The 24568-nt window shown below is 40.0% G+C and overlaps 1 protein-coding gene across 2 annotated transcripts in view; it reads left to right on the forward strand.

Moving 5' to 3' along the window:
• Window positions 1-24568, forward strand: part of LOC131592182 (transmembrane and coiled-coil domain protein 3) — a 124684-nt gene that overhangs the window by 11370 nt on the left and 88746 nt on the right. The window contains exon 1 of one of the 2 annotated variants that reach the window (XM_058863519.1): window positions 11092-11115. The exons of the other annotated variant lie outside the window; for it this stretch is intronic. The gene's annotated coding sequence lies outside the window, so the exon portion shown is untranslated. Of the gene's footprint in view, window positions 1-11091; window positions 11116-24568 lie in introns of those variants that run through there. 2 annotated transcript variants of the gene reach the window in all.

The raw sequence follows: 24568 nt of genomic DNA on the forward strand, positions 1-24568 counted from the left end.
TCAGTCATTGGAGGAAGCGTTGCTTCAGGGACTCTTCTGCTAGTTCTGCTGGAGCATCCTTTCTGGTCACTGTAGGTCCTGGTCTTTGTCCTCTCCCACTGTTTGCTATTGTCACACTTCACAGCCAATGCCATTTCAGTGTAATTCTACCCTTGCTGCATCCACCTCCTCCCATCTGTATTTGTTCTCTCCTCCTAGCAGCTCCTTGGCAACCTGCCACATGAGATATAATCTGCAGTCTCAAGTAGAGAATTACTGTACTCTGACCTCTGCTGTATTGCAGACTACTTCTACTTCATAGGGCTTAATCCTGCAAAGAGCTAAGCTCAACTTCAACCAGGCACCCCTATGGAAACTGCCTTCCCACAGTTGGATTTATGGTTTAGAGCAGTGCATGTGTGGAAATACAGTGACCACTAAAGGGTATAAATCAGGATGATGGATTAAGTTTACCAAGTGAAGTCTGTCAACTAATTCTAGCTGTACAAAATAACTTTCTCTTTAGAGGGGAGGATTTTCTTTCATGAGTAAAAAGCTGAGGTAAAAATGCAAACCTAGTCAGGATTACTAATGCAAAGACTGTAAGCTATTTCTTTTACTGGTAGCACTAACGTTTTCTGATCAGCTTTCAGTGAACATAATTCAAGACTTTTATATATGTATTTATATAAATCTAGAGATTCATGTGGAGTAATATCTTGTAAGACAAATACGTAGGTATGCTGAAGAACTAGGACACAGATAATTACATTTCTGATTAAATTAAGTATCTGCATATTGAAATATCCATGAAACAACCCTTCTGAGGTATTTTAAATGGCATAAAACTCATTAGCTGTATCCCTGCTGATTCTGATGCACATTTCTACTCAACTTCTCCAAACAGTATGACACTTCAGTTTGTTTGAAGGCTGATCAGGTTAATTTGCTTGCAGTAACATTGTTTCAGAAGCTACAAAGGGCATTTTTCCATTACCTTAGGTAACTTCACAATTACTACTACTGTGGGCATTTCCCTTTCTTCTCTCCTTCCAAAGGAAATGCTCCCACAAATGCTGCCTCCCACCTTCAATCATACTGCTGTCCTCTTGGAGTACATCTACCAGTGCTGCATCCTTTCAGAATTACCTCCAGGCTCTATGACTGGCTTTTTTAGCTCTGGTCCCCATCTCCTGCTATGTGAAGTTTCTGTAGCTCGTCCCAATTCCTTTATAGCTTACTCTCTGGTCCCCTTCTATGGCTTTCACTGCTGCTCCATGTTCTCTGTAGTCAGTGGGCTGAGGCAGATATCAGATATTTTCTTCCTGCTCTCTTTCACTGCTCCTCACTTTCCCACTTCTTTCCTGAAAGACCCCTCAGAGCCATCACCTTTGCATGGTATTCATTGCCTTGCAAATAGGACTTCAGGTACAGGTCTCTCTCAACTATCTTATATTGCTAGGATGCCCTTCAGATAATGAGGTGTGAAAGAGGGACAAAAATTACTCAGAGTGCAGGATTAGATTAATGTATCCTCTGTCTTAGTGAAAACAAACATGCAAGTGATGTCCCAGTTTTCACAGATGCTATATTTGAGAATTTTCTGTTAGCCAGGGGTACATGCTGCTACCCAGGAACAAGACTCCTGTGATGCTTTGGCAGTTATGAACTCTGTGTGTGATTCCCAAGAAGATGGTCTGGTCAATGAGTAAAATGTTTGGTTTTCACTCAGACTTTGGTTGTGTGTCTTATACTGAGTGTTGCCTCACAGGTACTGCTGTGTACTTCTGTGTTTGGGGTAAATACATGGGATTGAATTAATATTGAGGACTTCTGTGTAGTCCTTGCCAGTATCTAGAAAAGGAGGTATGTGAACTCACGTGTTGAACTTACTCCGTTTAAGTATCCTGCATTGCTACAACAGACTGAGAATTAGCATCTGCATGTCACATTTTTGTAATACTAGTTTAAACCAATTGAACTGTGTATGATTTGCCTTCTGGACTTTCCCTCTTGCTAAAATCAAGTGATGATTAGTGCTCACTCTAAGTTAGACATGAGTGAAATGTTGTTCAGCTAAACAGCTTGAGTAATGTAACAAAATGGTGCCATTTTGCATGCCTGTTTGAGGCACAGAAAATCAATCTGTTTCCAAAGCTGGAGCCTTGGATATGTGGGTTTCTAGAAGTTTCTGACTTAAAGCCTAGTTTACCTTATAGTTATGATAATCATGCTGTCCAGCCATGAGCATGTAAACTGCACAGATTATGTTCAGGAATTACATTGTGGAAATACAGACAGGTCTGTTTAATGAGGTACAAAAACTGTTTTGCATGAAATGTATAAACTTCAATTATCCACATTCAATTGTCCTTTGAGACACAAAGGACAAAGGCTAATTTTGATAATCAAGCTTTCCAAACATGGCAGGAATATTCAATATGATGAGCCTTAAGAATCATGACCTCATCTGGGATGACATAAAGCTCATATAATTGAAGTGCTTCTGTATTGGATTCAAAGGATTTAATAGTATTTAATATTTGAGCTTCAGTTTGGTAACTGCTGTTAGTATCCAACTCAAAAAGATCTGTAAAAGTCAAGTAGGTCCAAGGGCTTCTCACTGCCACTGGTAGTCTTCAATTAGCTATGACTGGGGACAGAAAAGGAGAATTTGGTAGCCTACTTCTTAAAGAGAGCCAGTGTTCTGTCTTTCCACAGTGTACTTGCAGACTTAAAAAGAAAAAAAAAGTCTTGATTTCTCTAGAAGTTGTATTTTAAAATTTTAAAGATAAATACAAAACCTTTTTTGTTAAGGTTTGAAGCTCAGAATGTTTTGGAATGTTTTTCTTGCTTATTTAGAGAAAATCCCACTTCATTTGAATTAATTACTGCTCCTATGGTGATATTTGCAATAAAGACTATCTTGGATGATCAAAAGAGGAAAAAAAACCCCAAAAAACTAAAACTCATCATATAAATCTTACTGGTAGAATCTGATTAACTCAGAATGCTGATATTCACATGTTCATCCATCCTCCTGTTTCCCACTATCACTGTCTTTTGGATTTTAAGTGCATAGAAGGTTTTGCAGCCAACTGCAGTTGAAATAATCTTCCCATTGCCTTGTCGGAATGGTAGGGGTCAACTCAAAATCATCTGAGTCACTAGACTCTGATGGGATCTGTGTTTAAATTCTTGGTATGAGGTAGCATATTCTCCCATTTGAAACATGAGTAAGGTAATAGTGAGAACATCCTCATGTAGATAGGTGTGGACACTTGTGGTGTCTCTCCAGCTGTTTCACTTAACTGCTTTGCATTCTGCCAGACTGAGTGTTGAGTATGTCTTCTGCTCCGTGGGCAGAGGGAATAGATGAATCCAAAGAGATGCATCAATGAATAGACGTTGTTTGTCTTTCAACACACAACCTAGGTCAATTCACTGGCAATTGCACATCCTGAAGTCAGCTGTAGTCTGACAATGGTTCATCATTCTACCATGCGGTTAACTTGGAAAGGGGTCTGTGGCCTGTTCATTACCTCACTGGCTTTTTGAACACTTTGGTCCATTGGTTGAAAGGGTGCCAGTGCAAGGTCACTACTGAGATGTAAAGATAGATCAAAAGTACCTGTAAGAAAGAAAATATCTAAAGCTAAGCTCAGGTAGTTCTGCTATCTCTTCCTAATGTGTTCTTCTGCATAGCATGTGGTAGCTGGAGGTGGGTGAGCCATACTTTGTGGTGGAGACTGCAAAAATAACAGTGGTCTGAAGACCTTGCATTGTTCTTAGTAAAGGACTGCCTGAAAGCTGAGGAGTTCTTTACAGGGCACTGGAGACTGGCTGGATATAGAAGATCAAGGGGGACCTGAGCTCATGGCCTTGTTATTTTCAGATCAGTTAGGCTCTTACATGACAACCCAACAGAAGGTTCTGCAGTCGGTGAGCATTTATTTTCTGACCCATTTCCTTTTCTTGTGCTATGTAAAACTGGCACTGTACCCTAACACAAAACCAACAGCTGGTTCTCTGTGTCCATGGGATTTGGAGATTCTTCAGGAATTTTGTTAAGAATCACACTCTGCTGCTATTCTCTCTCAGACTTCCATAATCTCCTTTCTATAAGTGGGTTTATGTCCCTTTCACCATTCATTTAAAATGGTGGCCAGGTCTAACTTAAGAGTAAATCAATAGACAGGGTATCTCTGTAGTTCATTTTACTATAACCACTAGGAACTTCCTGTGACTCCACTTGCAAAGACTGTTTTTATCTGACAGTTTGTCCTGCACATTAGATGTGAACTAGAAAAATGTCTTTGTTGGCTGTTGCCACACAACTGAGACAGAGCAAAATCTTTATGGTCTTAGATGCCAGAGGTTGTGTAAAGAGAAGATGGGTCTGGCTGTTACACACACAAACATAAATTTTAAAATGTATGTTGCAGTGTTTGAACAAAAGTATCTGAGATATTTGGTTTTCAGGGCAAAATGTAGCAATTTCTGAGAAAATAATTTGTGTGAAAATTCCTATACCAGTGATGTGCAGTCTCACTGTATCACTGAGGTTTCTGTAGAATGATTTGATTCACTTAAATTAAAAGTGGAAACTCTGTGGGGTTTTGTAGAGCATAGAAAATGTCAGGGAAAATCTTCTCAGGTAATGTTTTAAAGCAGTGCCACCTTATGGTTCATTTCAGATTAGGGATGTTTGGTGTCCCACCCTTGTAAAACACCACATGCATCTGGCTGGGCTCTCTAACTTTCTTAAATGGTCACTGTCCGTGTTTCTGATCGGGGGGTTGTGGACTATACCTTTCACTATCAGGACTAACTACAGAGAAAAAAATACAATTATTAGCTTGCTTCTCAAAGAAGAGCTGTTCCCTCTCTACAATTATCCATACATTGCTCTCACGGGCAAAAAGTTGTGCTCCAAGCCCATTCCTTCCAGATTCCTTGTATGATTGCCTAAGGCTCCTGTTTGTGCTGAGATGTTGCATTCCAACCCAATGGCACAATCTATCATCTTGGTAGCTGCAGCCCATATTCATCATACCTAGTCCTTCAGTCCTCTCATTCATGCCATGGTAATTAATTGCTGACTGGCCAAGAGCTTTGAAATTCTGCCATCACTGCTGCTCACCTAAACTGAGGATCCCTAAGCAGGGTGGGTTTCATAGATCTAATGTGACTGTGCATCCAGGGAAGATGACCTTAGAAAAATCCTTGCAGAAAAAACTGGTCCTCTCTGTCTCTTCCTACTCTTGTTCCAGCTTGTGGCAGGAGTAGCTGCTGTCCAGATGCCAAAAGCTTGTCAGAGCTGCTTGGTTGTGTGGCTGCTCTGAATTCCCTGAGAAGTCAATTACGTATTGACGTATGCTCCTGTGTTAATTACAGCTACTGCTGCAGCTTGGTGACCTCTTTTGTCTGCAGTAGCCATAACAGTTTGCAAATAATTCTGGTTAGCCTGTGAGATAAGTGTCACTAAATTATAGGAGAGAAAATCCTGGAGATACTTTAATTAAATTTTAGGTTTAAAACTAACAGTTTCTTCCAACAACTGCGATGCAGAAGTCCCAGAAGTGGTATTAAGAAATATTGGTTTCTTTGCTGCCTTGCTGAAAGCAGGGAAATCTGTTTCTTGTGGAAATTACTATTTGAGCTGGAATGAGAAGTGACACAGGGATAGGTGTGTTGGGAGCAGCTGGGACTGATGTTCAGCTGTTACTGCTCTGCTGCTCCGTGCGGTTCACACAACCATCACCACTGCCAATGTTAGACAGCCACTGATTGCAATGGGTTTAAAATCAACCAGGAGCCATTAATTAGGTTTTGACTCTCTCTGTTGGACTAGTTTATACATATAGAGACTGTTCTTCTTTCTTTTAGGCACACAGACACTACATAGCATCTTTACTGAGCATTGTGCAGAGATAGCCAGTCCAGCATGGCTGTTAAATTCCCTCAGATTTCAGCAGCAATCCCATTTATTATAGAAGACAATTTAGTAATGAAAATCACATCATTAATATTAGCTTAAATATTGCTGCTGTTATAAATTTATCTTGTTCACAAAGGTGTGTATGTCAAGTCCTATGGCTACAGAGAATACTGTGGAAACGCAGTTTTCTGTGGTCTTGAGCCCTTTCATTCAGTTTTAAACTACCATTTTCTGTTTTACCATGTTACTATAAAGTTCCCATACTTTTTTTTACAGCCTTTGTCAAATATTTTGACAGCTACATGCAGGCTGCCTCATTCAACTTAATTGGCCAACAAAATCAAAACCTTGGCATCTTTCACTCTGGTTTTACAAAATACACAGAGAGCTCACCATATTTGAGATCTCCAGGATCGATCTGATTGGTCTGAAATCAGCATTGGAAGTTTATTACATGCATATAAACAGACTGATCCTGGCAATCTGATTTTCATAGGGAGCTAGGCTAACTAAATCGAGTCAGAAGTATAGAAATTACAGCTAATGTAAACTAACAAACCTGAAAACTGGAAGAATATGGTGATAGAAAAAAAGAGTCAAAAAATGCAGGTGATGCTACACAAGCGGCTTTGGAAAATCATGTGAAATCCTGTCCATCACCGCCTTCCATTATTCAAGGAATACTGCAACATTTACTCCTAAATGGCTGAACTTGCAAACTTGGGTCAGGTTTTCCTTGGGAACAGACGGTTACAGCTTTGTTGGCGACAGGTTCAATGCCAGCACCATGCTGAACACCAGCTGAAGGTGAGCACATTTTGGAACAAATTTACAATGTACCTTCAATTGTCTATTTTCATAGCACTTGAAAAAACTGTGCTGCTCTGCCTCAGGGCATCCATAGCAACTTTAATATATGGTATTGGTTTGTCAGACCTGCCTATGATTTATGCTTCTGTTTGACGTGATTTCTGTTTAGTTGCTATTTCCCTTTCATTGTAATAAAGCCTTTTTTTCATCAAACAGTATGTGTTATACAAAAATGAGAGAACCGCTGACATGGAACTTAATCATGCTTCTCTGTGCCCTTGATACAATCTTTCAACAGCATCAACATTTTGAACAGTGTATTCGCATGTTGGATTTATTGGTGTGACACAAACTACTAAATACCAAAATGATAAATATTTGGGAAATAAAATAACGACAACATTTGGAGCAGTTTCTGGTAAGTAATTTCAGTCCAGATTGAGGTGACTTTAGACACATACGGTAGGTCATAAAAGACTTCTGAAATCTCTAAACATGTCTGTGCCCATGTATAGCCTGCCGTGACAAGCTGGTGTGTTGATTGCATGGGCTAGATCCCTGTGCTCCCTGCTGCCAAGGGCTGGATGTCAGAGCTCCCTGCTCAACCAGGAAACTTTACGCAGCTAAATAGGACTCTGTGACCCTCATGATCACCCACCATGCCTGCCACATGACTCCAGTGCCTGCCCAACTGCCCAGCTTGGTCCTTCAGGCATCCCTGTGTCAAAGTGCCAAAGTGCATGTGGCAAATTAATTTGCAATGGGATTCTCCACTCTCATGCTCCACCACCCCCATGTCCAGGAGGGAGGTGCTTGGGGGAACATCAGATGCCTGAAGCAGTGAGAGGACGCTAGTGTGGACACAAGAAGGCTCCAAAGTATGCCTTTGGGAGGTATAACAAACCTTATCTTGCATACAGTCTCACCAGCCACAAGTCTGCTTCATCAGAAGAAACACACTCCTCAGGTCTTGTCTTTATACCCCAAAGAGGGGTTGGTGGTCTGCAGTCACCATAGCCCCCAGTCCACAGAGCATCCTGAGGGCTTTGTGACTTCCAGGGGGGGCATTGCAGTTTTCTGAGAATCATTTGCCCTTCCTCTCCTGCAAAAAAAGAATGCCACTTTAATGGACTCTGCAAGATATTTAGGCATATTCTAGCGCAAAACAGTCTGTGGAAATAGAAGATCTGTTTACATTTAGCTAAGGCTAAAACTGGGTATTTCAGTTTCACTTTGATGCAAAATTACAGGACTGAAGATATGACAGAATAAATCTCCAAAGATCATCCAGTTCAAAGATTTATTGTATACTGAATAGTTTACATCTTGTGAAAGATTTGTTGATTATGATTGTTTCTGAACCAGTCTCTTCAAACTGTAGATCTAATCTCACTTTAAGAGCATAAGGGTAAATAATTATTTTTGCCTACTTTTGCAGTTCAAAAGAGGGTGCTTCACAGTTGCTGTTTGATCTGATTTCAAGGTCTGCCACAATGCAGAATTATTTTTTTCCTACCTCTGCTGAGGACTCATGAGAGCTTTTTTCAGTTAAAGTTGCTTCGTTTGAGCAAAATAACAATACAACCTTGAGGTCCAGCATTCTTTTCTGGAAACTATTCAAAGTCCATTAAGTTATTAAATAAATCAGCACCTAGCAACAGATTGCTTAGGATACGTATGGATACAATATGATTCAGTAATAAACAACTTGGCAATATGTACATCGCCAGATGTTTTTTCCTGTACTACAGGACAGCAGGGCCAGCTCAGCATCTGAGGCACAGATGAGTTACAGGTGTGCAGCAATTTTAATTTTCTATAGTTCACGATGTTTCTGTATGATTTGGAAAGAGGAGGATCCTGCTGAATCAAGTTCCTGTTGTGTCATAACATTGGCAAGTCATAAGAAGAACTTCCTGTTGTGATGGTGCACTGCCTGTTTGGATGCTGCTAGTTATGAAGTGGAGGGGTTGATATGTCTCCTTTTTTATACCATTGATAATCAAGTGTTTAAGATCTTCAGAAGGTAAAGAGCTAGAAAAGGGCAAAAAGGGGTTGAAGATTTGTCCCTTCCCCTCCAGTTTTTGTTTGGCTGAAGAATTTCACTATGGGCAGCAGCAGTGACCAGTCTCTCTGGGAAGAAATGGTTGCTGGGCTTGGTTCACAAGATGGATCTAACAGCTGGGAGCACCATGAGCTGAGCTCACCTATACCCCAGACTATCTCTGTGACCCACAAGGAACTCATGTAGTTTCACTGTCTCTCTTCCCCCACAGCTGGAGAAAAAACAACCACTGTCCTTGGAGGAGGGCTGGGAGGCTGCCCTCATTAGTAAAGACCCAAGAAATACAAGTCAAAACCAAACCATTTGTTATCTTTCACATTAGAATAGCTCACAGTCAGAACTTCCTTCTAAAGAGGACAGCAGTTTATTTAAAGATGCGGTTCATAGTGATGTTCATAGTATGGTTTTAAAAGGACTTGGTTGTTCCTGTTGTGATATTTCTCAGAGTGATTTGGTGAAGAAGGAGGAAGCTCTGAGAGCAACTGTATAAAAATTGCCATTAAAGGCACAAAATAATTTAAAAACCGACAGGCTCTGCTACTTTTTTTATCACCTTGTAATCCAATAAACCTAGTTGCTACAACTGTGGCAAGTAAAACCATTATACTTTTTTATCTCTAACACAATATTTCTTTACCAAATGGTGTCTGAGAGGAGCTGATGCATTTTATTTCTCTGTACTATACGACTTAAATAGCCCCCTTTTTAATAGCAAAGGTGATAGCTTCCAATCATGTGTTTATCTGGGGACTGTTTATTTGGTTTGTTATATCAAATGATCTAGAAGTAAGAGCTCAAACCCCTGAAGATACAGCACAGTATTCAACACAAAAATATAGGAAGAAAATAAAATTGCAGTATGTACCTCAGCATGGTTTTTTATACCAGATGAAATATTATTTCCATTTACAAGCACAAGAACTAGTTTTACAAAATATGAAACTTTATCAGTCCACAACAAGGGGTCAAATAAAAACATAAGATTGGGGGGAAGAGAAGAGAAGGGTATGTTGCAGTGGAGTAGCATCTTTCCTCATAACACCAGGAATGCACATCAGCTCAAGTTATTGCTGACTGTTGGTGCTACCTCTGATTATCTACTGCCAGTTTACCTTAGTTTAATTCCTTCGTGGAATAAACAGAAAGTTAAGTTAAATCTTTAAAGATATAAAATGGAACAGATTTTCTTCTGAGAGATAAAACGGATTTGGTGGCCCTATCACATTCCATACGAATGAGACATTAGTCAGATTTTTTGGTCTGAAAATCCAAGATATAATTGCTTTTCTAGTCACCTTATTTTGTTTTATTTTAATTAAAAATAAAGTTTTAAACAATGTATGATTTTGTTGAGAATACTTCAATTTTTTTGTTTTGCTAGGAATTTAGAAAATGCTTGTTTTTGCTTTGTAAATTCTCTTGGGGGTGGGAGAAAAGAAAAATATTGATCAATTTTTCACTTATTAAGGCCATCAAGTGCTATGGAAGTGATTATTCTACTTATTATCTTGCTCAAAGAGCAAAAGCTGATACAGGAACAAATTTTAGAGAATTCTGTGACAGGTGAAGTCTCTCAGTGTCTTTCAGTATCAGTGTCTAGAACTGGATGTTTTGAAAATCATCTCTGGGTTTCTGAAGAGCCTTTGCATGGTAGCATTAGGCAGAAACCATCTAAGAAAATCAAGATGCACCATGTCTCTGAGATAAGTGTGTTAGCTGCATCACTTTGTTTTCAGCTCTTCACATTGTGTCAGCGGTTTGATTTCCTTCTGGTGAGCGCTTTTCAGAAACTACTGTCTTTGTTATGCAAGTGAATCAAATAAAACTAATTTTAAATGAGCATCCAAAATTACATTTCATCTTCAAAGGTAGAACTCTGGTCTTCTATCAGTGCTTTAACCACAGGCCTGAAGCTGTGGAGCAGCTTCTTCCTTTCCTGCAGAAATCAAGGGAATAAGATTTCCTTTAGAAAAATGTCATATCAAAATGTTCCTGGTTATTGCAGTCTTGTATTATTACCATTGTGTGTACACTGATAGGAGAGCTCATAAATAGCTCTTGTGGTATTGTATATCTTATTGTGGCCAAACATGCTGCAGTGGAAACGCCGTAATAGCAAAGGGGAAGGAAAGAGTACTGCCTTATCTGGTGTGCAACACATGCAGGCCAGCCCTTAGCTGTTTTCCCCTTGTAATTTACATATCTCCTGAGTGTTGAGAGTCACACGATTTCAGTCTTCAATTCTAATTAATGTGAAGGAAAGAAAGGATGGGATGAACAGCACCATCAAGTCTCTCAGCAATAGACTGTATGACATAAGGTAACATTTTCTTCTTGCTGACAGCAGAAAATATATCAGATATCAGGAAATGTCTGAACAGAACATATTGTCTTCTTAAATAAATCCTCTTAGCATTTTAAATTATTAAAACTAAAAGAATTAGTTCACCTGTAGCCTTTCTTTTTTCTAAAACCTTTTTGAACACCTTTCTTTTGAACTGTATCACTCTTGTTTTACAAGAATAGAGCTTTCAAGTCATTACTGCTATGATGTATTTTCTTATGTCTTACTGTCTTGTCTTCTGTTTCCTAACAAAACATCTGGAATCCTATCCCGAGGCACAGAAACAAGGCTGTTTGATTTAAATTTCATGTTCTTTAACTAGTTAATTGCCCTCTTGCTTTGTCTTCCTTATGGTAATTGCTCCCAGAGTCTTGGTATAAATTCTACAAGCACCTTGGGAAATAATAAGCAGCCCAACCTGTATCTTGGAGAGGACCTCTGTGGGAGACTGACCATGATAATGGGCAGTGTCAATTTCAGGAATGTTTCTGTATCACTGGAGATAAAGCTATATGACTGTATACTTTTAAGCCACTTTAATCCAGGGTTATGTGGGTAAAAATACAGGTCTTACAACTGCCTATTTTAAGCTGAACCCATTAAACTTGTATATGTGTATAAGCTCCAAGATGTGCACAGAGGATACTCTGAACAGGTAGATATGTCAACAGACCACATTCACTTTAATTCTTAAAATTCCTCATTCCTTTGCCTCCTATAGGTTGGGGTTTTTGCACGTCTGTGGGTAGTGAGTGACAGTGTTTCATACTGAATTTACCCAGAGCAACACAGTCCAGATTTTGAGAAAGTCCTTAGGCTGACTTAGGCAGTATAGATGTGTTATCCTGATTGTTGTGGAACATTGTTTCAGTTTTTAGACAAGCTTGTATTGCTCTAGACAAACCAGAACCCATCGAATGAAATGTTTTTAAGTACATTTGTACCATAGGGGCTGAAAGGGGGAAAGTATTTTTTTTCAATGCATCCACACTGAATTGTCATGTCCTGCAGAACTCCCAGATTCTACTATAAATAGCCGGCACCTTCATCACTTCACCTCCTCTGCAACACCAAGCACAGCAACACTTCTCTGGGTGCCAGGTAACATTGCTGTGAATGAAGCTGGAGTAAAGGGTGCTTGCTGTCATCTCTCTGAACTACAACAAGGTGGCAGCGTGCCTCAGGACATCGCTGATGCAGCTGGATCTAGCTGGCTGTTAGCAGCCTGGGACATCGTGGGGTTATGTATATTCTGCATCTGCTGCTGAAAAGCACCCGTAGGCACTCAGCAGTCATGAGAAAAGATGCTATCGATTATCTGTCTGTGGTAGAATAATGGCCATACCAGGACACGCTCTAAGTCTCTTGTGGCAATCAGTATCAGATACTAGAACACAAATTTAGGCATCAGGCTGCACAGGTGTGTATGTACGGGTACAGTTATAGGTACATATGGAAGGAGTCACTGCTGCTATAGCCCTCATCAGTGTGGTTAGGAGAGTGTCCTGAGCCAAAACCTACATGGAAGCTGCCATTCTTACTTGCTACTGATTGTCACAGCCTCCATGAGGTTTCTGCATTTTAGCCCCTTTATACTTTGATCCTCCAGGCCAACAAGTACCACAGTTGAACTGGACCACACAACAGGGGTGGCTTTTAACCACAGGCAGCTGGGGCAGTTGTTAGAGGCAACAGATCAAAGTGGATGGTGGAGAAAATTTGTTTAATTGGGTGTTAAAGCTGTTGTTCTATCTGCCCTAAATTAGGCCCGCAGGAATCCTAATGCTGCATGTTCCATGGCTGCTAGGAAGAATTGATTTAAATGCTACTGAGGGACCCTCTCCGTGTCTGAGATCTCAGAGCATTTCAGTGTCACATCACATTTATTCCTCTCATCCATTGCTCGTTTTTCCTACTTGCTTACCTATGCTCATAGAGGAGCTTTTTCCATATCCTCAGCTGGAGTCCTGTGTGTGGTTCTGCTCATACCAGCAAGGAAGCACCAAGTATGGGGACTTCTGTCTCTGTGTGGAAAGAACTCAGAGCAGGAATGAGCATGTTTGCACCTGTGTGTGTGCAGACCATGAGCAGTGCCCAGTACTGCATGGGAAGGGAGAGGAGGAGATCATCATGTTGCTTTCTTAACAGCACATGTTGTCTCACATGCATGTTGCTCTGGCACCCCAGCTGCCTCAAGATGCAGCCACCAGTGTAGCACAACAATCCTCAGGATCTGCTTTGGCTTCATAGTGGGAGCAGATTACTGGGGTGAGATAGCCCATAGACCTCTGAGGAAAAAGGATTCTGATCACAGCCCCCAAAAAAGGCTTCTTCTTGCTTTTTTCACGATTTCCTTGCACCTCGAGGTTGTCTTCCCTGGCTCCTGAAAACTCATTTCCTTTCAGCAGGGTGCCTGAGGCATCTGCTCCGCTGCCTTTCACATGGAGTTGCACTGACTGCAAGTGAGAAGCTTAGAGCTGGCTCTTTATTACAGTGTCTTGTACATACTCTGACAGATGAAGGTCTGGGAAGCTACCTGAGGCTGACACCAAGGTGCGTAAGCACTAGAGAGGTGAGAAATACAGAAATGTCTGCACCCTTCCTGAAGAGATTTCTTCACCTGTGTTTTTCAGAGACTAAAGTAGTCACCTATTTTTTGTACTCAGATTGACTTTTCTTGGCTACACATAGGGCCCAGAGATGTAGCTCTTGAGAAGACTGGGGAAAAGAATAATTTGAAAAAAAGATAACAAGGAAAATAGGCATGATTTAAAGAATTGTAAATTGGAGTGCAAATACGCCTTTCATCTTTTAGAGATGATACCATTTTCATATTCTTTTGGAATAAATTTTGGTTGGGTTTTTTTGTTGTTGTTTGTTTGCTGGTATATGAGCTTTTTGCTTTTTATTGCATCTACGTGATCCTGATTTACAGCTGTGTGGGAAATTAGCAGTGACTCTTGGTTGAAGCAAGATTCCTATCTGAGGTGTTTTTGCCTTCAGACTTCTTCTCAGGGTGAAAACATCTTCTTTCCACCGGAAAAACGTTCTTGTGTTAGTTTCCAGCCTAGTTCTGTCTTTGGAATGAATTTGGCTATTCTTTTGCAGTTAATACAAGAACTTATTTCTTCTGTTATTTTGATTGAGATTGCTGTATTTGTTTTTCCCCTAGGACAGCACATGGACAGACACAAACTTCTCAAAAGCACCTTTGGAATGAAACAAGCTTAAATTGATGACTCAGTCACACTGCTTTTTCTGATATTTTTAAAGATCTTTCTCCTTAGGAAGAGGTCCTATGGCTTCAGAAGTAATGATTGCAGAATTAGATTCAGGCTTGAATTCATTGCAAGCTTATAAAGCGATTATTAACAGCTGCTTCTGCTAGTTTTAAATTCTGTCACAGTAGTTTGGGATTTGGCCGTAAAGGTGAAAATTTCCTTTGCTAGAGTTATCTGAGGGAGACAGCCCTGGCTGGGAAAAAGGTGAGGTGGGAGCAAAAGGCTGGGTTTGTGTTTACCTGACTATTTCAGTAGTTTGCTCTAAAGGGATACAAAGCAGAATGAAAGCTGTCCCTCACTCCTCTGGGGAGATTAGATGGCAAATATGCTGCCTAACCATTCTCAAGAGAGGTGTTTGGTTGGTGGGTATTGATTGACTATGGAGTGTTTGTCTTGAATTTTGATTTGTATCTTTCCTGCAGACCAGGTGAAAGAATTGGCTGTGGTAGATGATAAGAATATGCAATTCTTGATTGAAACAAATATCTGTGGCCTGTTTGGGAGGATGGAGAAATCAATCATTAAGTGACAAGTCCTGTATTTGGTAACCCCAGAATGTATTTCACTCATTGCATAACAGCAGGGAGTAGATTCCAACTCTGAGGTTTAAAGTGTTTACTCTGTGAAAATCCTCTGAGTTCAATTTTCCTCAGATATTTATGATCCAGTGAAAATTAAATTTCGGTAGAAGGTTTATGAAGCGTGAAGATATACATAGAGAACGCACACAGTTGGATATTCACATCCGCACATTTTCCATTAAAATCCTGAATGCCTACCTGGGGGAAAAAATAATTGGCTCAGAATTACACAACTGAATTTAGTTACTTGAAGTAATTAGGACAGTGTATGTGGCCTGTGAAGGGGCCACAAGGGTGACTTTTTGTATAGAATCATAGCTTCTAACTTATTAAAGATGAAGTGTATAAAGTGCCTTCCTTGTTTTAATGATCTGCTGGGACTAGGGACTAAAACAATTTGTGGAATTGGAACTACAACTGCTCTGCAATATGATAGTAGTTCAAAAAGAACTTCAGAAATAATATTTTGAGTCTATTGGCTTACCAGCTACTTTGGAGATTGTGTACAGCTGTGAAAGAGGGGGCACACTGCTCTGAAGTGGCTTGCATAGAATGGGGTATGTAGGGGCTAAGAACATATAGTTCTATTTTCAGTAGTGTTTGTGTACATTTTTCACAGAGAGAAAATAATTTAATCCTTTGAGGTAATAGGTCCTTTTGGAAATACCTAAGTCTAGCTTTAAGTCTGCCTTCTGTCCATTTCTACTTGTGGGGTAATGTGTGGTGGTTATCTGTAATAGCATCTGGGGATGTTGCAGTTTAGAAAGATTTACTTTGACAAATTTTTATTAGAAGTTTGTTGGATGTTTTTTGTTTGTTTGTTTTTGTGTTTTTTTATTAATACTGTGTAAAAGATGCTGTGTACACAGTATGGTAGCAGAAGATAAACTGGCCTGGATTAAAAAAAAAACCCCAGTCTCGGGAGACATAGAAATGCTAATTTTGGGCTAAATTGCTAGCATATACTTTGTAGTAGACAAAAATTGTAGAGAAGTAATTTCCTGGCATTCAAACATGTATCTGAGAACACCTGTTATTATAATTCCAGCTTTATGTTCCAAGTGAACAGAACTCAATAAATATTACATTTTGTTCTCATTTTCTGTATACAGACTTGATTCTTTCAATTTACATAAACCATATGCTGTGGGGTGTTTTTCTGCTTCCTCTGCTTGTTGTTCTGCATATTTTCATGTACCTGGCAACACCTTGAATAGTTTTGCTATCTCTTTGAGGCATACTGGATGAGAGGATGTATTCCCCAGATTTATTCTCCCAGTGTCAATTGTTTTACTTTGTAAAGAAATCCAGCAAGCCTAAAGCAGGATGTTATATTTCATGTTAAAGATTATAGCAGTCAGGTGACTTGGCAAACATACAGAGCCTGTTTGTGCTGTGCTTGGTGATATTTGTGTTGCCCTGGTATTCTAGATTGTGTGTCTTTAGTCAAAAAATTAAAATATCATAAAAGTTTGTTCAGCCCATTCTGTGCTTCTGAATGCCTCGATCTAGCAATCTGTGTAATGCTGTGACAGGCTGGGAGCCTGAAGTTGGAGCATGTCTTGATCTGCATATGGTATAGATGGATAAAAATATTTGAAAGTTGGTACTGCTGCATTTTCCCCTTTCCTGCTATTTCTGGTTGGTTGTGAGTTTTACTTTCCTACTGTTTCAAATAATCCTTAGTAGTGCAAATATCAGTAGATTTAATAGCAACTATATGAGATATGATTTTAAAACGGGATTTTAGTTTCTACATTCACATTGTAATTTTGCAGTTGTAACAGGGAGGAGTAAAATACTGATTTGTTAGCTGTGTGAAAACAAACTTTAGTTTATCTTGTATTTTAAAAATGAACACAATTAAATCATTGCTAACCAAGAAAACAAATTGTAAGTGCTTTCACTATAATATTTAATTTGCAGTGTTCATCTGCAAAAACCCAGGGGATAACGGGGATTGATCCTGTGATGGGTGCTTAATTTGATGCTTATGGTGCACGCAGTGCTCTAATCCTAATGACTTTCAAATGATGGAAGAAATGAGTTGTGTTCATCTGCCATTGCCTGAGAATCTTGCTTGCATGTATCAAATGCTGCAGTCAGGTTGAAAGGACTGATGGAAACTGACAGCACATAATCTCATTCCGGTGAATCTGTGTGCTCCCAGCAGGTTATTACTGGGTTTCTTTCAACACCTGTAGATTTTGTACTTTGATTTTCCTGTTTTGTAGTCTTTCAAACTCTCCTTCCCGAACACAGACTGGTGCGTAATTGATGTCTCTCTCTTTTGAGAGGGAGATTTCTTTTGTTGGAGAGTTGCAGAATGGCTCTCACAGACAGAGAAAAAATCCAAAATGGGGGGAGATTCTTTGGTCATGTAGCTACCATAGCATGCATGCAGATGACTGGGCATGATTTGATTAATGGGGAGGAGATCAAGGGAGAAAAGGAGTGAGGAGCCTTGTGGTCTCCCCTTTCTCCTGTGCCCAATGAAGCAAATATTCAGCCTGTAGCCATAAAATCAGAAATTAATTTTGTTGAGTTGATCAAAAATTTACTGCTGACAACTACATATTAAATATGTTGGTTTGTGATGAAGATTGAAACCCTTTACTTTGGCCTCCATGGCAAACTGAAGGAGGAGATATGGCTTGTGCTTGTCCTCCAGCCCGAGCCTGTTGACAGCTAAGGACTTGGAGATGGGGATGTCTTTGTAAGCACAGTCCATTCTCAAGGCTGAAATGATCCTGCTTTTCTTATCAGGCAGCAGTATCTGAAGCAAACAAAAAAGGGCTCCTGAGCCAGGAGATATCTTGTATGACATGTATTCAGACAGAAATTGCGGTGACCTCTGGGTTACCTTTGGTTATGTAAGGCAGGGGATGGCAGAGCAGGAGGAGGGAGACTGCTACCAGCCCCAGGGAGCAGTGTGGGCAGGGCATACTCTGCCTGCTTCCAGTAAATTAAAAAACTTCCTGAGACTGTGCAGAGTGGCCTTAACTTCCTACTGGCATTGACATAACATTATATCTGGTCATCATAGCATTTATGCTGTCTGGTCAGGGACAAACTTATCTTCTTCAGACATTTCCATAGTATTCCCTTAGCCTGAGGAACTGAGGTTCCTGAAACAGTAATGTAACTCATTTCCTCTGAAGATACAGTGTTTCCAAGCACTTAGTGAGCTGAAACCATTGCTATATGGAGTATCACACAGTAGGAAAATACTGTGGGTATTTGATGAATCTTTGAAGTTTTTGACTTACTACTTGAGTCCAACAAGCATGGGCCCCTGTGAATTTCTATGCTGCTTCAAGACATCTGTTGCTTTAAATTTTTTGGGGTTTTTTTTATGTTTGGTTCATACTAACACAAAAGGAAAATACATGCTTTTATTTCTGTTGGAGTTCTTTTGGGTGCTAGAGTTGCTCATGAGTGCTCTTGGACTCCAGGACTCTCAGGTAGTGGGAGGTCTTCAATTATCAGGGACTCTTCTGCCACTGGATTTTTTTGCTCTGTCTCTGTAAGTATGCCACTCTTGCCTCTCCTTTTCCCTCTTAACTGATTTTTTTTCTCCCTGTCACTTTACAGTAGAAGTTTTAGTGTTACTGAACCACTGCCATGCTTCTCTGTCCTTTCTGTATCAATCAAGTTATGTGGGACAGAGAGAATGCCTTGAAGGTTACAGCCTCTCCTTTGTTCTGCTTATACATTGAAATAAAGGGTGCAGGCAAGAAGGAAACTAGCTGTGCTTTTAGTGGAGTGATCTGAACCCTGCACCTCAGATCTAGTTCTGATGCTGGCTGTCCCATTTATAACTTTCATTTCCCCACAAGACAGTGCTATGTGGTTGTTAAAGGAACTTGGATTTCTATAAAACAAAATTTCCCATGTTGCAATATGGAAAATCTCATCTGACCCATCTGTGATGCAGGATGAGTAATGTGAATGAAAATCACATGGAAGATGTAACATGGTGAGTGATCCTGAGCAGTGGCAGAGAAGTGATGCATAAAAATCCTGAACTAAATGCAACGACTCATTATTTCTCTCATTACATTTAATTGTCAGAGTTCTATTTTGTTCACCCTGCTGTAGTGTTTTCAGAGAAGTGTAGTTCCCAGGCTTGGTGCTTCAACTCTTGTTGAAGCATCAATATCTACAGGTGAAACAAATGTCCATAGATTCCAAGGTGGAGTTTGTTTTAGAGTCATTGTTTGTCTGTCATTTTTTTTTCCAACAGCATTACACAGATGTATTTCTGATACTATCTAATCTCCACATCTACCCATTTTTGATGTTGTATTTGTGCAACTGATGTGTTGCACATATGGTATGTTCATATGGTATTATCTTATTTCAAGCCCATTCCAGTCAATTTAAACTTCTAAGTCTGTCCTCCCATGTACTTGCAGTCCCTTCCAGAGGCTGTCCATACTGTGCATAGAAAATGCATGTTCTCTGTCTCACTGTCTCAGTCGAGCCCTAAGTGAGTATCACACAATTCAGCCTTTCTGTTTGGCAGCAAACCTCTGAGAAGGGAATTCTGGTTTTCTATTGTGAAAGAGCATAAAAAAAGCTGTGTATTCATTGAGGATGTAGACTATATCCTACTTCTGTCTTACAGAAAGGCCTTTTATCCTGTTATAGGAGGAAGAGTGGCACAATCTATCTCTGATAAACTAACATTAGTTCTTTCTTAACACTCTATAATCTTCTGGGTGATTGCAAAGAGAGAGCTCATTTCCTCTCCTGTTTCCATGTTTCCTGTGAACTAAAGTTCAACAGGTCTAGGCAATCTCTGATCAGTCAGCATTATTTGTTGCTCTCAGAAAGACAGAAAATTTTCCACTGAATGGAAGTTCCCAGAGTCTGTCTCTTATGTGGAGGTAACTATCATCTATTAAATTTCTATTTTCACAGCATTTTTACAGACATTGTGTTGTCTATCTATACTTTTGATGGAAAATTTCTGTCAAACTTCCTTTCAATAATCACTGCTGAATATACTGTCCTTTATTTAGAGAATTACTATGGCAGTGGAAATTGTGGTAGTCTACTTTCTGAAAGAGTGGGAGTTTGAGAGCAAAGTCCCATCTCTGACGCAAAAGCGTTGCTACTGCCTGTAGCTGTTACTACTGAGAGATTGAGATACATCAGCCCAAATTCACTCCAAAGAATTTGAAGCTTTTAAATGACAACTCATTTCTCTTTCCCCAGAATATAAAGAGTGTCTGGGATAGCGATTTAGGTGCCACAAATAAAGAAAACAAGTCAGCTGGATGAACTTGGGCAACAGGGAGCAAGTAAATGCACTTTGAAATCAATGATTTACTGCATTAATTGATGCAGTCACTTAACCTCCTGCAAAAAACATGGGGACCTCACTAAAAGTGGAATGGCTGAGAAGGACTTCTTTTGGTTACAATTGTGATACCCAAAATGCTGAGATTAAAAGACAGGTTGAGCAAACAACTAATTTAGGTTGTGATCCAAACTGCACTAAAATTAATGCATGGACTGCAACTTGAAGAGAGCTGAACTGAACTTTAATAGGTAAAATAATTCACTAAACACAGAATCAGAGAATATCCCGAATTGGAAGGGACCCATGAGGATCATCAGGTCCAGTTCCTGGCCCTACGCAGGACCATCCCCAAGAGTCAAACCCTGTGCATGAGAGCATTGTCCAAAATCTTCATGATTGAAGATCTCTGTCAGGCTGGTGCTGTGATCACTGCCCTGGGGAGCCTGTTCAGTGCCCAAATGCCCTCTGGGGGAAGAACCATTTTCAAATATCCAACCTAATCCTCCCCAGACACAACATCAGTCCTCCAGGAGTCCCTCAGATCACCATAGAGGAGACCAGTGCCTGTCCCTCCTCATCCCCTCACAAGGAAGCTGCAGACTGTAATGAGGTCTCCCTTTAGTCTCCTCCAGGCTGAACAAACCAAGTGATCTCAGCCACTTCTCATATGGCTTACTCTCGAGGCCCTTCACCATCTTCATTGCTCTCCTTTGGATGCTCTCTAGTAGTTAAATCACAAGACACTTGAGAATATTTTTCTTGCTGTTTACAAGTTTTATTTCATTTAAAAATTTCAAGCCTTTTTCTTAAATAAGTATCTGCCTATGGTGAACTGCAAATGGCTGGTGTGATTACAGCAGAGCAGCAGTAAATGAAACCTGTTCTCATCTTTCCTCAAAATTTTCAGCTTAAGATTTTTCTATGTCTGAGCCTGACCAAATATAACATACTTTTACTTTTACCTTCATTATTTTTCACATTAATATCTTGCTCAATTTCAGTTTGCTAGTTTTGGAGGAGAGACGAATCAGAGATTCAGGTGCCCTGATGCTTCTGTTTCCCCCTCCTGCTCAAAGCAGGTCCAATTAGAGCAGTTGGCTTGGGTAGGCCAATGTTGGGTTTTGAGTATCTCCAAGGATGGAGGTTCCATGGCCTTGCTGGAAATCCTGTCCGATTGCGTGGCCACAACAGATCTCTGTTGAGCAGATGGCATCCAAAAGAGCTTTGAAAAACTGTCATGATCTCGGTGGATGGACAAGTATCCTGGTTTCCTGTAGGAACAAGTAGGCACTCATCATCCTAGAGAGACCTTATGTGCAATAGATACTCCATCCTACCTAGGGGTTTTTTTGATAGCCTCAGTTAGGGTTTAACTGGTATGTACACAAAGTGGTCCTGTTGGAATTTTTCAAACAGGGAGAAAACCCAGTCTCAGCGTGACCAGTGTATCTCCCATTCAGTTTTGCTAGCTAGATTTCTTTGTTGGCTGCTCCAGAGCTTGCTGTTAAGGGCTGGTCCTTTGGATCAGTGAAGAAGGTTGCACCAGATCTTTTTGTGGACATGGAGCTGTCTGATCTGACTGCTGAGTTTTTTACCTTGATCTAGTCACAGTGTCACTTCTGTGAGCATGTTTGATACTGATTTGGTAGAAAGTCAGTCTGCATGCAAGCAGGAGGGGGAACATCACCTCCTGTAGCCTTCCAGCAAACATTTGGGACTGAAGTGTGCCATGGCATGGGCCTCCCTCTCTGCTGAGCTGCAAAAATCAGTTTGAGGAGACTAGAAAAGCCCAGAGGAACAGTAAGGTCTAGGACTAGAATTAAAGGTGACTCTCTTTTTGCTGACCCCCTAGGGCTTGCTTCTTTACAAGATTTGCCCTCCTTATTACTTGAGGCTGGGCCTACTTTGAAGAGATGGGATGGCAGGTAGCTGCCTCCTCCCTTCTCTGCTAGAATCTGGAAGTACTTCAGCTCACACTTGGAGGGCTAGAGGCTGCTTTTTTTCCTCTTACAGCCTCCTGGAGATGTGTCAGTAAACCATGTGCATTGTGTTGTGAGAAATATTAAATGTAGCAACTTTCTTAAAAGAGTAAATATTTTTCCCTTGGTAGACATTATATGAATATTAAATAAAATATTAGCTCAACAAGTTGCATGTATTACTAGCAGCATGCATTCACATGGGTGCTCATTACACTCTGCTGGTTTTAAAGTGTCTTGTTTTTGAAAAGGTAACACTTGCTTCTTGTATTTAAATACCATTTTTAGTTTCTCAGTCTCTGGGATAATATTAGTGTTGAGACCCATAAACCAGAGGAAAAAAAGCTTTAAAAGCATGCAATCTAACATCTGCTGGTTGTTTTCCTAAAGCAAGGTCTCAATCGTGGGGATTCTTAGTTTTTAAATATACTGAAATTCTGCTGTGACTAGCCTTGCTCTGCAGCCTTGTACTTTCTATAGCCATTAAAGCCAGCCTTGCTTTTGGCCTCAAAACTTGAATGTTAATGCTGCTAATTAACTTTTGGCATGGTAAAATGGCAAGAGTATTTAGATGGTTTTTTAGTTTTGTGTCCCTGTGTTGACTGATTAGATTGTTTGGATGTCATTAGGCTACTTATTTATAGCAAGAGTATGAGCAATGCACTACAAGCAGGGGAAGTAATTTCTGGCTGCTTAGCCAGAAGTTCAAATGTTAATTTTTGTTAGTGTTTAAATTGAATGAAAGCATAATTTTGTTCAATTCTTCAGTATTCCAAAGAAATCGATTACACAAGTGCAATTCAGGCAACAACCTGAATCTCTCCTTTTATTATACAAGTTGACAGTGCCAGTATTAGCCTGCAGGCTTCCTGACTTGTTTATGAATGTTGTACATCGCTTTGCAGTCACTTAATAATATTAAATTTCCTGAACTGGAGAGAACCTGTTCAATTATTTTTAGAACAAGAGCCCGGATATCCACAGCATGGAGGTAACAGTAATATTTTATTAAAAAAATATCCTCGGTTGAAGGATATATTTTGCAAAAGATGCCCTAAGGGAGATAGAGTTTAATCTTTCTGTTGTCTCTGGATTTTACGCACATGACTGAGTTCATGATTCAACACACATGAACCATTACCACCCTCTTAACCATCCTATCCATTAAAAACCCAATACTTTCTGACAGTAAAAAAATTAGTAGCAACCCTTCACTCTTAGCAGAGATCTTATAGACTAATGTTCTTCCTGTACCAGGACTCAATAACTTTATTTCTTTTTAAGTCTAGCTCAAGAACTTGACCATTTGTATCGATTTTTACCTTGAGAACTGTGTGTAAAACTTGGGATCAGCTAGGGAATTTGTCCTGTTGGGTCATTTTGTCATGATTTAATGGCTGTGGAGCTCTTCTAGCCCCTGTGAATGGAGCCTGCAGAATCTCCAGGGCCTTTATACAGTCTTCATGATTGTGGTGTTTATTAGAAATGGTATTTGGCTGCTCAACGGCCTGCAACTGAGATAGGAGCAGAGTATCAGCCCCTGTAGTATCATTTTGGGTTTGCATCTCCTGTTTCTACCCTAGCAGCCAGGGCATTGTTCATGGAACTTTTCTAGTCCCTGCAGTTTTCTGCCCTTCCATGCTCAAAATATATTTTGGGTCTAGCTTCAAGCCCAGTGGGTCTAAGACTGAAGGATTACTCCTGGGCTTATCAGTGACTGAAGGAGGACATGGGTTTAATGAATCTGGTTTGCTAGATATATAGGGATATTGCTTCATGTTAAGGTAAAGATAGGTTTTATGTTTGGGTGGGGTTTTTTTGAGTTACATTTCCTCTTTCTTTCTTGCCTACTGGTAATAGATGGACATGCAGATATAAGTTCTATATGAGTACACTGAAGACCATGATGCCATCATTGATGGTCCATGCTTTGCTATTAACTGGCAATTATCTTAAGTGTTTGAGAGTGTTCTGCAATGTTAGTATGCACCTGACAGAAGACAGTGCAGAGAATATATTTACAGGAAAAACAGCTAAAATTATTTCTAGAAAGGGAAATTTATTAAAGTGGAAAACAGATTGAAAGTACGGGTGAGCTAAGCACTACTGGCATGTTTTAGCTGTCCCTCAAATTTTCTTCATTAGGGGGTTATGGTTTGGTGCAGGTTTGTGGTCAGAATACCAAGTAGAGCCCTCAGAAAGCAGATCAAAAATCTGTAAATCTGCTTTTAAAGCATGCAGAGAAAGGGACAACAAAATCCTCCTCATTTGCTGTAT

This window comes from Poecile atricapillus, chromosome W (assembly GCF_030490865.1).
Source record: "Poecile atricapillus isolate bPoeAtr1 chromosome W, bPoeAtr1.hap1, whole genome shotgun sequence".
Classification (NCBI taxonomy): domain Eukaryota; kingdom Metazoa; phylum Chordata; class Aves; order Passeriformes; family Paridae; genus Poecile; species Poecile atricapillus.